This window comes from Chaetura pelagica, unplaced genomic scaffold (genome assembly GCF_000747805.2).
Source record: "Chaetura pelagica isolate M959 unplaced genomic scaffold, ChaPel_1.0 scaffold207, whole genome shotgun sequence".
NCBI classification, from domain to species: Eukaryota; Metazoa; Chordata; class Aves; order Apodiformes; family Apodidae; genus Chaetura; species Chaetura pelagica.
In genome coordinates this window covers 4,582,618-4,598,646 of record NW_009953929.1, presented here as the reverse complement: position 1 = coordinate 4,598,646, position 16,029 = coordinate 4,582,618, and positions in this window count along the sequence as shown.

Genomic DNA, 16,029 nt, shown 5'->3' with positions numbered 1-16,029 from the left:
AAAGAAAACTAGTATAAGATTTAACCGGCAATTATTTTAAATGTAATTTTGATGGAGGCAAGTTTGTTGGGTCTTTTGCTTCATTTTTTAATTGTAAATTCATCTTCGTTGTCTATCTCTTTCTTCAGAGTGGGAAGTCCACTACATTCCTGTTGCTCAGGACTGATAAAAGAATAATTTATCATATTTTGCTCAGCACCTCTAATTACAATGACTAACAGGAAGAGTAAAGAAATTGCCTCAAATTGTCCACATCCTTGAGTAGAAAAAGAATTAATATCAGTCTGCATAGCCTCCATTTATTGAATAATCTTGACTCAACAAAAGCAAATTCAGCTGGGTTGTAAACAGCCGGATGAAACTAGATTCACACTCACATGAAGATAGCTCAGATATGTGACACTGTATAAATTGTTCAACTCTTTTGCAGGAATAAAAGAAATAAAAATACTTCAGGACAGACGTCCAGCATCCACCTGATATGCTTATCAGTGAAATAGATCTCAAAGTTTGCTTTGACAGTTGCACAAATGCAATCAAATGATCAGCTGAGCACAGTACAACTCAGTGGCATTTGACTGGTTCTGGCAAACCCTGTCATTCTGCTTCCTTGAAGACAGCAACTCAGCTTAAAAAACAGAATTCATTTCCAGTGGATATCTAGGAGCAAATTGGAAAACTTTCCTTTTCTTTGTTTCTTACAAAAAAGCAATATTTACAGAATATTTTCAGGGATTTATTAATTCAAACCATCTCCCAAAATATCAGAGGTCTTCCCAAACTTTAAGAAAACTTTGCACTTCTCTGAAATTTGCTGATCCTTGGTCAAGAAGTGCAGCATTCAGGTGGCTACAGTCCCACTGAGTAGCATTTCATGGCAGGACGAGCTAGTCTATCCAGTTCCAGCAGGTATGTTCACAAATTACAGTGCTTCTCCCACTGACCAAGGATAACAAAAATCTGTTACAGATTAATAATATAGAGCACATTAGTTTCTTTAATATTAAGCTATATTTTATCTTATGAACATTGAAACTGTCTTGTACTCCGTATTTTATTTCTGTATATATTTCTGCTATATTTTTGTCAGCATGATTTTAATCAAAAGTCTGATTGTTTGCTGACATACTTGATTTAGACTTTGACTTTCATATGATCATATAATCATTGGCCTCCTTCCATAGTACATTATGTTTCCTGCAGAAACAGGACTATTTCAGTCTCAGAGTGGTTCAGAGACATTAAATATTTAGTAAGTTTTTTTCCTTTTCATTGCTGAGTGACTCTTGAATAATCGTTTAAAACCCCCACCATCTAACAAATGCAACTGCAAAAAAAAAAATCATTGACATATGAAAATATTGGTTTATTTAACACTCAGATGCTCTCCTCTTTTGGCAGCAGTTAAGTGACAAAATAAGGCAAGAAATGAAGCACCTGAACTCTGGTATCATAACATGATACAAGATGTTAGATCCATTGAACAACATAGATCAGGTCAAGTGTACCCTGTTTTTGCTGCCTCTAGAGAGAATGCCTGGCATATCTTCAGGTGTACGGGCAGAGGTGTTCATGTGTAGCTGTATGACCTACATTTAAGGTGCACATACCCTGTACATTTTCAGTAAGCTAGTAGCCTGTAATTAAAATTTCAAATGCAAAATGTAATGCAGAAGCGTGGTGCTGCTCAACTTACCCTGTCAAAAGTAATCATCATTTCCTATTCTGTACACGACCACAACATATGCATAAAGCATATTCGTTAACTGTTAGCATTCTCAGATTTTTCTACCTTGCTACATTTAGCATCACATTGACAAACTGAAACTCCTCTAACACAAGCAGAAACAACCATATCAGACAAAAAACCCCTGTATGAACACAAAGGCCTAAATTCTGGTACTGGTGCAAAAAAAAAAAGGGACATGTAAAGGTCTCAACTATAAAAATAAATAAATTACAGAGTGTGCATGGAGAGACAAGGCTGAATTCTTCAGACTAGTAGATTACTCCCCTTATCACAACTGCAGCACTGAAAGATCAGACACTGGACAGAATTCCCAATGCGTTAAAGGACTGGGTTTTGATGCAAAACTGACAAAGGTGTTTTACCTGCTTCATGAGGCAGCTGCTCAACTTCTTTGGTTTCAGACTGACCCAGAAGAGAAGGCAAATCAGAGCTGCCTCAGAATTAGTCAGGAAACAGCCCATTCTCATCTCTTTGCATCAGAATGCTTAATCTTTTTGGGCAGAACTATCTTTATGTTGCTGTTAATGAAACATCATTACCTGTCTGTGGAAGTGTGAAGAGCTAAGATAACTTCTGGATGAGGACTGCTATCTCCTTTTCACACATCTTTCCCACTCTCTCCTGGTAGCTCTAAGTGTTCACAGTGACTCAGGCCTTTTTTTTTCTCCAGACCCTTGGATTTATCAGAAATGTCAGTTGCTTCCACTACCTCAGGACTGACAGACTGTAGCCAGTCTCCATGACATTTCAGATAGGTAGGTAACAGTTTTGGGAACATAAGCTGGAAACTAATGATGCAGCATGTAAGTAAGAAGGAACAGAAAGTAAAGCCAAAGTCCCTAAAAAGCATGTAAAAAGTTATTTTAAGAAGAAGGTAAAGACAAAATGAAAGCAGTTACCAGTGTTAGCAACATAAGGAAAAAAAAAACAACAAAACATAAAAAAGCCACTCTGGATTGTATCAAAGATATCTGTAAGAAATTTTACAGCTGAACTCTCATGTATGACATTTGTCAAAACTTGGTGGTTAATCACTCACAGATGTTCACACTGATACATCATTGTGAAGATCTTAAGAAGTCTGAAGAAATTATGCACTTCAAAAAGACAGCACCACAAAAAAAATAAAATATAATCAGCAAGTTTAACTAAGGTTTAGCAGCTAAGAAAAGAGAAAACCAGATGACTGAAAGCAAGTTTAGTTCAAACATAACCCTGAGGATCTGTGCTATTTTGTTCAGCAATTTCTGTGTCACATCACAAGTCATGAATGCTCCAAAAGAAAACACGACACTGCATCAGATCCTGATTTTAGTGAGGAACACTGACTGAAACCCCAAAAGTAAAACACTGAGGTGAAATACCCTGTGCTTCCCAAATCTTTTATCTGCCTTAGAGTCCCACAATAAAAATTACACCAGAAGATTAATCCTAACAACACTGTTTCTGTGATGTAGGCTAATAAGTACTTATTAAAAACTCCACCCCAGGCATAGCTGCACTGCACCATTAGAGACCCTGATCCACCAGTTCAGAACCACTTCATAAACACAGCAGTATATGGAAGAGCTTCTAGCTGAGGTCCTGTCTACTGGGAGGAAAAGTTACTCAAGTCACAGATTGAAAAAACACCAACATTGCCACCAGCCTGGGAAGACTGTCTCAAGTGTCAGACTTTGCATCTTGATCACTTAAAAAAGGTACTAATAACAGACTTACTCAAAGATGTTTCAGAAAATGGTATATAAAAGCTGAGCAAAAATTGATACTTAATTACTGCAGTAACCACAGAATGTATGAACTTTCTGGCTAAGTATTTACTAAATAGGATATTTGGCAGATTTTTTTTATATGCTTGATTATCAGGATTTGACAAACTTAAATAGGAACAGAATTAAACAATCCTTATCCCCTTGGGAAGGGTAGCACTGAATTCATGCAATATAAAAATAGCTGGAATCAAACCTAAAGAGAAAAGCAGCAGTGAACATAAAAATTAAAATTTCTGAAGAAAACTTATTTCAAGTAACCTCATCAGTAACAAGAGCATGCATAATGAGACCCTGGCTGAAAAAAACATCTGTTCTCTCATCTGTCAGAACTCATTATACATATGCATAAATATGTATATTCTATTGCAACATAAGTATCAATTCAAATGTCACCAAAAGTAGTTAAAGAACAGAGAGCATTTATTTGAAAACCAAATTTGAAACATCTTAAATAAAATATTATTTTGTAAGAATTTTTTTTTAATTGAAAAGGTTAAACATCAAAGATCACCTTCCTCTAGCTAACAGATAAAAATATGTTTAAAATTTCTGGCCTTCAATCTCAAAACAGGTCTTGAAACGCAAATCAGACCATCGATATAATCACCCTAACACAAACTGCGGCTGGAATTCTCTCTTTCCAACCCACTTAGGCATTAAAAATGCTCAATTAACTATGTCTGAAAAAATGAGACATCTGCCCCAGCTCAGAAATGTCATATAGCAGGATCTTGAAGTTATCTTCAAGATACCAGCACAAACGATGCTGTGAGCTAAAGTTACATTGGTCACCAAGTCAAACAGTTTTTGAAAGGTATCCTCCCCTGACTTAAAAAATAGAAGTGGAGCTACGGATCTGCAGTGCAGCTTTCTGTTGGACTGTAAGGAGGCATTTTATATCTCAAGAAAAAAATGCAGAAATTAAAGTGTAAAGAGAGAATTTCGTAACATTTTCTAGGCATGTAGGGATGGCATTAGGAAAGCAGAAGCTCATCTGGAGTTGAGACTTAGTCACCAAAAGAGCTTCTATAGCTGAATTAGTAGCAAAAGGTTGACCTCAAATCTCATCCTACTTTGAGCTGGAGTTTGGACAGATTCCAACCTGAATTATCCTGTAATGTTAATACTACTTTTAGTTCTGAATACTGCATCCAGTTAAATTAGTATTTAATACATTGGTAACTTAGTTATATTAACTTATTTTACTTTAAAATACACAAAACAACCCCATAAGATATAATTAAAAAGTGAAAAAAATGCGCACAATTAGAAAAAACTGAAGTGGGAATATATAAATTCTAAATTTTGTGAATATTCTCTAGTTTAAACTTTATAGTTATAAACTTTGCAGTAATTTATATTCAATTAATACCCTAATTATGAATTCATCCTCTATTAGTTTTGCTGTTTTTTTCAGGTACTCTCATAGTGGTAATTATATATATCCATCAAGGGTATTTAAAGACCCATAAATTGGTGCAAATTTACATGGTGTTCCATGGTTTAAGGTGCCTGCTCACTGTTCCAGAACATACATCAAAAGGCATTTTGACATATGGTGTAAAGCTTTTGGCCTATTGTAATCTGTGGTCAAAGTCTCATTAACATTGATGGACCTGCATATTGTCACTAGTCAATGGGCAAACAGCTATAGGCCATGGAAGGCACCATTTTCCTGTGGAAAAAAAACCCAACGACAACAAACACCAAACTGTCAACTGTCTGCTTGCCCCCTTCTTCCCTTAAACCATCATATATTTTTTTTCCCTTCTAATTAATTTGTGCCTTCTCTTTCACCTTACTAATTTCCCAGAGTAGGAATTTTTATGTAGCAATAATAATTTTCTCTTTTTGAGAAAAAAAAACCCCAACGAACAACAAAACAAAACAAAAAACTCCAGAAACAAAACCCACACCAAACCATTTTTGCATGACAGTTCTCAAAACATTAACAGCAACCAGCAAAGCACTTTCAAAAACATCAACAGCCTCACTAACTGCAGAGTTAGGGAAGCCAACAAATGTCTATGCGTAGAGAGACTAAAGTAGATATTAATATATTATCAGAGACAGTCACCTGTTAGAAATAAAAATTCCTGGTCATAATTTCCCAGAAAACCACATTAACACATATTACACTGCCAGAAAATAGTTCAATTTTGTACTTTCTGAAGCATCCCAATGGAATTTTTCTTCAGCTAAAAAACCTCCTTTGTTTTAATTGAGCTTAATTTAGAATTCATTTGTGCATATATACATGCATATGTAAGTATACACTTATTTCTATGGAAAGAGACAGTGTTTCACCCATTTTAATTGCAGGAGACAAACACCATAACCAGCGCTCAATGTTCTCACAAGATCAGGTCCCAGAAGAGAGGTGACAAAGCTTTTTAACAGCATTCAGCAAATTAGGTGTTAAGGTTCTAAATGCAGGTGATTTTCATGTGCTTGGGTTTTTTTAAATGCTTAAATAAGCAGTCAGGTTTTTTTATAAAAAACTAAAGCATTCGAGTCTAATTTTTCTGGAATGCACTAGGGAGACTTCAATTATGGGACTGTTCAGTTAATCAGACCAGAATACTCTAACTCACTTCATGCCAATATTCAGCAATTCATTCACTTTCTTTTGGCTTTAAACAATGAATGTTGCATCGTTACCAACTGCCATTGTCCAAGAGGAAAAAATAAATAAATAAATAAGAGTCCCAAACTTCCTGATGGCACAGATAATTCCTGCAATCCAGTTGCATCTATTTTAGTACTGGCAGCCCACTCAGACTACACAAATTCGTCCCTCCAGCCCAAAGTAAAAGAAAAAAATTCAGTAGTGTCTAGGTTGTTCTGCAGAAGACTTATCTTGGATTTCACATGAAGTTTTCAGTGTTACCACCTTCCTTGCTCTCTTGGGCTGTTGACTATACAATAAACAGAGACTCGCTTCAGATTGAAAACCTAACTTCCAGTCTGCTGTCAAACTGGGAATTGTGAAAGGCTGACCAACTCTTTACAGAGATAATTGTCCTTGGCAATTTTTGAGCAGACATGATACTGGCATCTTGAAAGCTGCATAGTAGAAGAAAACAACAGTCAAACATGAAAAGAACATCTCTGTACTAAAAACTACAATGATTATCCTTCCTTAGGAGGAAAGACTTCTCAGGGCTATAGACATTTGCAAGAGATCTTGTCGTAAACTTGTGAGCTTAAACGTGCTTGACAAAGGCACAGCTACCAGAGGCTATCAAAAAGGTGGAAAGAAAACAGATATAAAGTCTAATACACAGGAGTAATGAAGTCCAAAACAAAAAAAAAAAAAAAAAAAAAAAAAAAAAAAAAAAGAAAAAAGAAATAGTCTCTTGCATCTGTGTTTGAGGGAAGGCCAATTACTGAACTTTTTTTCCTCATCTTGCTCAGGACAAGACAAATATGTAGATACATACTAGATCTTCCTTTATTAAAACTCAATTATTTGAGTCCAAATATAACTGGCACTTGAGCTGAGGATTACCTTACCATGCAAGAAGTACTAGCAGTTTCACCATCCTAAAAAAAAATTTAAAAAAGAGCAAAACACTAAATAATTTAGAACTCATGTCAAAATTCAGTATTCCTGTGAATCTGTAAGCATTTGAGTGTAGCCTTCTTTACACTTTTTCTAAATGCATGCATTGTAAAGAAAAAGAATAATTGATTACAAAAGTCACCCACTACAGATTTGACCTTGTTTGCAAACTGATGATGAATGACTGACATGAACATTGATCTAAACTGAGTAAGAAATTGCCTGAACCAAGAGCAATATGAAATAAACCTACCAGATGGGAACTCTAATCACTGTGTTTCTGACACTAACACAATAAATAGAGTGTGCAAGCAGATAGACATTTAAGCACATATGAGCCCATTTTAGGGGAAAGTGTTTGTTTTCTGACAGTTGGATTCAGCTCTCTTCAAGTGAATGATAAGTTGTTTGTGCCAGCTTTTAAACACACTGATTTATGAAACTAAATAGTAGTTTGCCTGCCATACCTTCTCAGTTTTACAAGGTTTAAAAGGAAGGTATTAGAAAGAACACAGCAATATGTAGTCAGTTTGTCACTAGAATTGCTTGTTTTCTACAGCCTCTTCTGTCCTAACAGCCTCTTATGCAGAAAAATACTCAGAAAGTAGGAAAAAAACCAAGAAGGGGACAGTTTGACATCCACATACTATTTTAAATCTTCAGCAAGCTGTAGAAGGGTAGACAAACGTAGGCTCTGAAGTGAGGCAGACATACACAAACCACAAGTTTTAAAATCTCTTGATCCAGTAAAGAGAAAACTGTAACCACATAATAATATCCAGGCAAAAGTTATACAAAATTTCAGCACTCTAGTCTGAGTACTTCAAAACACTTAATTGCCATTCACAATTGCCAAGATTTCAGCTTCTTACTATGGCTTACTGCAGTTCTTCAGATTAATACTTCTACATCACTTAAACAAGGTAACTTTTCAGTGACTGCACAGCAAGACAGCAAACATTTTGTAAGACTGTATGAAAGCTGTTGAAGATCTGGTGTACATCATACAAACAACAATTCATAAATCGTCATTAATATTTACCATTGCAGAAGAGTTATAGAAACTTCTGTGATTGACCCCTGATATTAAGTGAATTAAAAAACTTTACTTTGAGTGCAATGCTTTTTTATTATTTTTTTTTTACCTGGAAGAATAATTTCAGGCTTTTTATTTAATGTACTTTATTTAAATACATATACACATTCTTCAAGTTGAAGCAGTAGTTCTGGGCTCTGAATTTAAAGTACTATTTCCTAACATCAGTCTACCAAATGAAAGCAGAGTAACATAAATATTCAATTCCTATGCTAGATTACCTTTCAGCCTAAACTCAAGGCTTCCTGACACTTTGCACAAAGTTTTCATTACAAAGCAAATAAAATTTGGAGCAACTAGAGAGTAGTGCAGAACAAAAAAGAAAAATTCCTTTCTTAAGAAATAAGCCTTTAAAGACAATGTAGGATTATTCTATTTATGTTAAATACAGAGAATTTCTACTGGGGATGTCTTTTCAAAGAGCAATACATGTATGTGAAGTTGATGACTGATAAAATTTCAATAGCATATGGGTATACTTATTCATAACAGAGATTCAGTGTCACTGAGGCCTTTAAGGTAGGTTTGCCTCCTTTATAAAGAATACATCATGCTGTTGAAAACAATATTAAAGTTATGTGTGGCTAATCAGCCAGTCATACAGGCTCCTTTGCACAGGATTAGTAGTGAACAGTCTGCAACAGGCACCTGAGTCCTTGTACTCTACATCCCTGTGCTGGGACTTTTAACCCTAGCACAGAAATATACATGATGCATTTCCTAATGAGTATCAGGATGGGAGAAAGCCGTAATTTCATCTAGCCTATATCCCTCAGAACAGCAATGTTTTCTTTTCAGTCCCCTTGGAGCATGAGTGATAATGACCCCAAAGGGTGGAAAGAACTAAGAAAGCTTAAGAGAAGGAGCAAAGAAAGGATTGAATGTTTGGAAAACAGTGCAGAAAGGACAACCATGACAGCAGATTAAGCAATGAAGACACAAGCCTTGATTTAAATATAGGTTTTCAGGTTCCTGTGCTATGTCTGTCTCTATCCAACTAGTAGAATTTCAAGTGATTAGTTTTCTGTTTTCATCCCTGTTTTTCTTATCTCAGCATGGTTTCAGCTTGTCAGGTATTAAATATGTAAACTTTAACTAGTTATTCACAGGAGTAAATTCAATTTCACACTACAGAATTTCACTCTTACTTGATCCTAATCACAACAAAACAATAGGTATTAGTCTGTAAAAGCAACCTGAAGCTTGATGCTAAAGTGACAACTCTGGAGATTATTCTAATGATTTATCCAAAGGCTTCAACTGATTGACCAGACAACTTCTTGTAGCCTGTGGATTGGTCACCAGAATAAACCCAGGAGATCTGGATTCAATTCCCAACAACATATCAATTTGGTGAGCCCTTTCCCTAGGCAAAGACAGACACATTGCTTCTCTAACAGGTACTGTTCTTAACTTTACAGTCTTTCCTCCAGGATCCTGCTTGGTTTTGCTCTGAGCTTTGCTGGCAGCATGGATTTGAGAACCTCTCCAGCACCAGGTGTTCATCACTTAAATAATATATCAAGCAGCTGCTGCTTCCTTTTCCTCAGTTAAGGCTCTACAGTTTCTCAGGACAGTTCAGAAAAAAAATGGTCACTAGAGAAAACCGGGGCAGAAGCCCTCGACTAAGTAAAGCAGTTGGAAAAAGACTATTCTTTACACAGATAAACAAAACTTCTCAGGAAACATCTGCAAGCAGGAACTTAGATCAAATTACTTCAGTTACACTGACTCTTGCCAATGTTTTTCTGCTTAATATCTGTTTTCTTCCTCTCCTTGCCCTTCACACTTCTGTTCCAAATTACCAAGAGCTCTCTTTTTTCATGTACAAAAATACCTTAAACTTGAAAATGGAGAAAAATAACCCCCATTTTCAGAAGGGGAAAAAAGGAAGACCCAAGGACCTACAGGCCAGTCAGTTTCACCTCTGTGCCTGGCAAGACTATGGAGCAGATCCTGAAGGCTTTGCTAAGGCACAGAGAAAATGAGGAAATTTACTATCCCCCTACCACATAGTCTAGTTATAGCTACATTTCATAAACAAAACTGTTAGCATGTTCTTCTGTTCTAGGTTGTGCAAGACTAGGGGGAACAACTGTAACCAGACTAGAAACAGTAGTGTGTTTCACATGTTGACAGAAAAAGCAAGATTTCTGACCTGAAGAACTCATGAAGCAAAAGGTGAGATTAGTTTGAGTAAATGCAGTCTGATACTGAGTGCCTTGAGTGAATTACATGCAGCTTTCATCCATGTAAAGATCAGCGTGAAGAGGAAATAATTTGTAAAGATGCAGACAAAATGAATATTTCTTGTGTTTTATAGAGCTTTGTGACCACTATGGGAGGCATTCAGGCAGAAGGGAAGATGATAGCTACCAAATGATAGAGACATAACTTAATGATGAGTCTTGCAGAGCAGAAGTCAAGGGATATATATTTTCATTTAAAGGAAAATAAGTTAGATAAGAATAACAGTGGATAAAGACAGAACATCTGTTTTCAAAGAAAAGGAGAGAGAAAGACTTCAAACAGCTATTAACCTGTGTATAAGAAAAGAACTGGATTTCGAGTTCTGTCTCATTACCAAACAGGCCTTAAAAGTAATTTCAAAGAAATGAAAGAATTAAGTTCTCCTTAGCTGCCTCACCGTCTTCACAGCTGCAACATATCTTAATAAAGAGATTCGGTGTCATGTGCTCTAAACCCATGTTTTAGTTTTCCTTGTCATAACTGTTTCCATTTCTATAGCAGATGTTTAGACTTCTGTTCCACTGCAATAACATTGCACACTGTTTTTCATCTGCAGCTTGTTTAATATCTCAGGCAAATCTGGAGTAAGAAGACAAACTAAGGCTGCATATGTTTGTTTAACGTCAAGCATGCCAGCCACAGTAAGTGCACAGACATCTCAGAGTATGCAATCTACCATGGCAACTCAGAGTTTGGGAACTATCTCCTGCCAAGTTTCCACGGTCACTTTCCAGACTCTTAGTGCCAGACATTGAGCTTCATGTCAATGAACTTCCAGAAACAGGGAAGTGATAGAAAAACCGTCACAACTTGAAGAAGCCCTCAACACCCAGTCCCACCCCCAACTCAAAATGTCAGTAAGGGTAGGGTAGACAATTCCTTTTTCCAAACTAATTGCTGTAGAAGTTCACACTTTTGCTACAGCTGTTACATTAATGTGGGGGGCAAATTGCAACCTGCCCTAGCTGGCTTTAGTGCCACTCATTGGCAAGACTCTGGAGAAATGAATAATCCTACAAGAATTATAATCAAGCTTCTACATGCATGACAATGTATTAACAAAGATTAAGAGGATGAATGACTTCACTTTTAAGTCACCAAAACAAGTTCTTATGGTCAAATCCTGTAATTTTTACTCTAAGGAAATTAATGACAAAAGTATTTTATGGCTCCTTACATAAAGATATTTATACTTGATATTGGGAGAAAATTTTGCTCAAATGATCTGTATACAAAACTGTTGAAGCTTTCTTTTTGTCTTCCCTTCTCATTTCCTCATCCACTCATTACTGTTACTCTACTGGAAAAAAAGAGGCTGAATTTTATATGTTGTGTTACAGCTCTGTGAAGCAGACCATGGAGAACATAATCAAACAAAAGATAACAGACTAAAAGTATTCACTGAGATCAAGTTATTCTGCTACTGAATTTCCACATGGTCATTCCATGTCAGCAATGCAATAATGACAACTGTGATTGCCATCATAACACAATTGGTCACTCAGTACGTAATTCCTGGTTTTGATGGACTTGATTTCAGCCGCTGTACCAATTAGAAGTCCATTCATACATGCTTAGGACACAGCAATACTGACATAAATGTGAAAAGCAGTCTCTTCTATGAAGACAAGCAGGCAGCCTGTCCCTAATGCTCAAACCAGGAAAAAAAAGTTGTTCAGATTTTAGGCTCCTTTCATTATTGCCAGCAAGGTAAGATGACTGAAAGGGATACAAATTGGGTTTGCAGTGGATAGAGAACACCCGCCCCATAAGTGACAGCAGAGCATATTCCGATATAATGTAGAATATTCCATTTAACTGTCTCTAAAAATCTTCAATTCCAATTCTCTTAATACTGACCTAATGTAGAGAAATGTTTGTGCTTAACTGTTAAGAGACGTATTGCAGGTACAACACACCTCTAGCACCCTTTCAGAACACAACAGTCCTTTAAGAGACCTGACTGAGGAGTTGTTCTATAAATACAACAGGTTTGTCCCTAAGAGGTTGGATCATTTGATGGTTGCCTGGTAATCTGTGTGAAATGAGTATATAGCATCAAATGTCTTCCTGGAAAAAAAAGCCTCTGTGTCAAATTAACAATCCTAGTCATTCCCCACCTCCCCACAGTCCCCCCTTCAGTTTCATCATTACCATGGTTATAATTAACCCAGGATGCTGATTAGAACATTGTTATTCCCTGATACAAAGTTGACTATTGGAGTACAGATGAGATCCTATTATTTCACATGTATACTAAAATGCTTAAATAAATTGTAATCAGCTCAGGTGACAGCTGTGTATTTGGTTTAAAATTACAAGATCAATTCAGATAACAGACAATACACTGATGAAGACAGACTTACATGCTGGGTTTTATGAGTATGGGTATTTTAAAAAGGTTTGCAACACATCAAGGCCAACTATGTGGGGGGCAAAATATATATATATATATATATATAAATAAATAAGGAGCAAACAAAAATAGATGCACTTACTCCATACCTCAAAGAATGCTTGTGCACTATGCAGTGTTATGCCCCATGAAGATCCTGCAAATAGCAGTACATACAGTGCAGCTCTGTACAGGCAGTAGCTCTGTGACACAGTAATGTCAATCCAGACATATAGAGAAATTATTTAATACAATATTAATTTTGATTTGTCTATACAAATAAAAAAAATTACTAGGTTCTGGATACTTAGTTGTCACTTAAGTCAACGCATGTCTATAAAATACCAAGACAGCATTTTCTAACCACCAGAGAGAAAAAGTATAATTAAATCTTTTTTTTGCCGCACAAATTTTACCAGATCCTGAGAATCAGCTTCAGACTCTTCTACAGCTGTGCAAGGAGGTAAGCAGCCCCATATGTTTGATCTATACATCTAAGGTTTTGTTTGATCTCATGTCACAGAATAGAGTGCTACTTATGTTTCCTAAAATGGAAAAGCATTGTGCAGTATTTACAAAGTCCCACATTAATCCAAGGAGGTTAACAGCCATATGTTTTCTATATACTCAATGGATAAAGAGACAGGATCCTCTTGAGTACAGTTAAGATTCAGATTACGCTTTGTTGAAGGAGTGTCTGCCGTTGCCATCGTCAACAGAACGGGTTAGAGAACCTAGATTCACTGGGCTAAAATTGACCTACATAAAATCTTGTTCTCCTTCACTGCTCCAATTTCTTCAAACATACCTTATATATATGTTTGTTTCCAGCCCACAGAAAAAAGCGTGTTAGTTTTTCTTGATAACACCTATCTCATAGGTGATGTGGCTATCATGTGTGATCATGTCAGATTTATGGAAAGACTACTTCAGAGAAGTGTAAATACAACACAGTTTTTCAGGCTAATCAGCTGCAGAGAGGTATTAGCATATAGTCAGTGATGATGAGAGGGCTTGAAGAGATCTAAACCAGGAAATTGCTCTAGGTTAGTGTGAAGAAACAGCATCACAATAAAGTGAAGTAATTCTCTGACCATGCTTATTTCCCTGTTTTTGCAACATCTGAATAAATACTTAAGTATTTTCAAGACTAACTTTTTTTTCTAGGTCAGTGTCACAGTGTAAAAGTCAGAAGAAACTGGAGTTCTGAAAGCTAAAATGCCTTTATCCTTCAAACCTCAAAGAAAATTATACAAAATTATGCTGATTAATTCATGAAGCAGAAAATATATCTCTTACTAACCTAAAATATCAGCAAGTATTTATTTGCACTTAAGAACTACTATATTCTTTTGGAATAAAAGCATGTTTGTTCTGGTTCAAGCTGTTATGTTGATTTTCCCTCAAATTATCTTTTCCATTTCAGTGAACAGATAAATATATTGTGCAGTAAGCTAAAAGCCATGTCTGGCATCTCCAGAAGAACAAGATTCATAGATGTTACAAAGCAGTATTTCATGTCACACGCAGTGGTGTGTGCCCCCAATATATTCTTTTACAGGTTCTAGAATTGTTTTTCTAGAGTAAAAAGCTGCACATAACCCTATCTCAAATCTAGAGGTAAATAGATAAGGAATTGTCCAAGCTTGGAGAGACAGCTATTACAAGTTTGAGTTATTTCCAATTTTTTTTTTCTTTGAGAAAAGTAAAATTTAGCCTCAAGAATAAAACTTGACACATAGGTTCCATCACCTGTAACAAGTACTGTTAAACAGTGTAATAAATGAACTGAGCAACTTCCTCCACCAGAATAAGTCAGGCTGGCACACTACATCAGTCTATGGTGCTATACCAAGCTTACCTAAGCCAAATGGATATCATTGTTTCTAATATGAGTAAACACCTATAAGCAGAATTTAGGAGCATGTTTCTAGCTTTACAGTTACAGAAAAGCTTTTATCCCAAATAATTTATCTACTTAAGGAGTTAAATTACAGTAAAACAATTAGAGTAAAAAAGTACATGTATTTTCAAGTGAATAAATACAAAAAGTGAGAGTGCTATGAATATAAAAGTAGAAAAAAATCCCAAATCTAAATAAGCTAACTCAGTTTTGCAGAGAAAGTAAATTCTAATGTAATTATCAAAAATAGTTTCTTTGCATTTACATTCTGGAATGCATATGTAAAAAAAAAAATCCTACTGCTGCTCTTAGTGTCCTTGTCCCTCAAGCAATTTCTGAAAGTAGTTTGAAGAGGAAAATGAATGATTAGAGACTGATTGGTTTCAAGAGACCAAAAGGGGTTGTGTTATTTTTTGCTAGCATAAAGGATGAGGGGCAGAAAAAGGTCTTTGAAAGTAACTGGGAAACCTGTTGAGTAGGATGACCTTTCTTGTATACTGTGTAATTTTCTGGACATGGACCAGATTTTCAGAGATAGATATTCATCTATGCAACCTCAGAATGCAATATAAAATTCTCCTCCTCCCCTATAATCCATTTCCTTGCTCTCACACCTGCAGTCTGACCAGAGAGCATTACAAATCCAGCTAAAACAAGCAATTGCTCCAAGTGCTTCATGGTAGTTTGAACAAGACCTGTACTTTCCAAGCTGCAGTAGATCAGCCAGGGGTTATTAAGCCACTGACCAAAAGCAAAAAGTGCAAATTTAGAAGTGGTTCAGTATGTTTTAATATCTTCAAAAGACACAGAAAATACTCCATTCTGCAGCCCTGTGTCAGAGAAATATATATCATGCTCTTCTTTTTGAAAGTCACAGAGAAAGAAGGTAACACAATGAGTCTAGCACTATACAAGAAGTTTCTGGTCCTCTGACAGGATTAAGTAGCATCAACAGAAAGAGTCTTTCCTACCCAAAAGTCTCCATGCAGCAGTTCTGAATTGGAGGTATTTCTCACCTCTTCTTCCCTCAGCCCTTTTTAGTACAGCTGCCTGGCCCAAGGAAAGTGCAGATTTACTTAGCCAAGATGTCTTTCATCTGGACTAGCTTTCAATAACATTAAAGATGTCAGGTGGCATGGGTTCAGAACAGAACCATTACTCAGTCACTTGGTCAGCTTTTACTCATCACTGCACTATAACTCAGCTACTTCAGACGCGCTGATGCAGACTAGAAATACAGCTTCTGCAACAGTGGTGTCCTCCTCAACCCAGACATTAGTAGATCTCTTACTCACGCA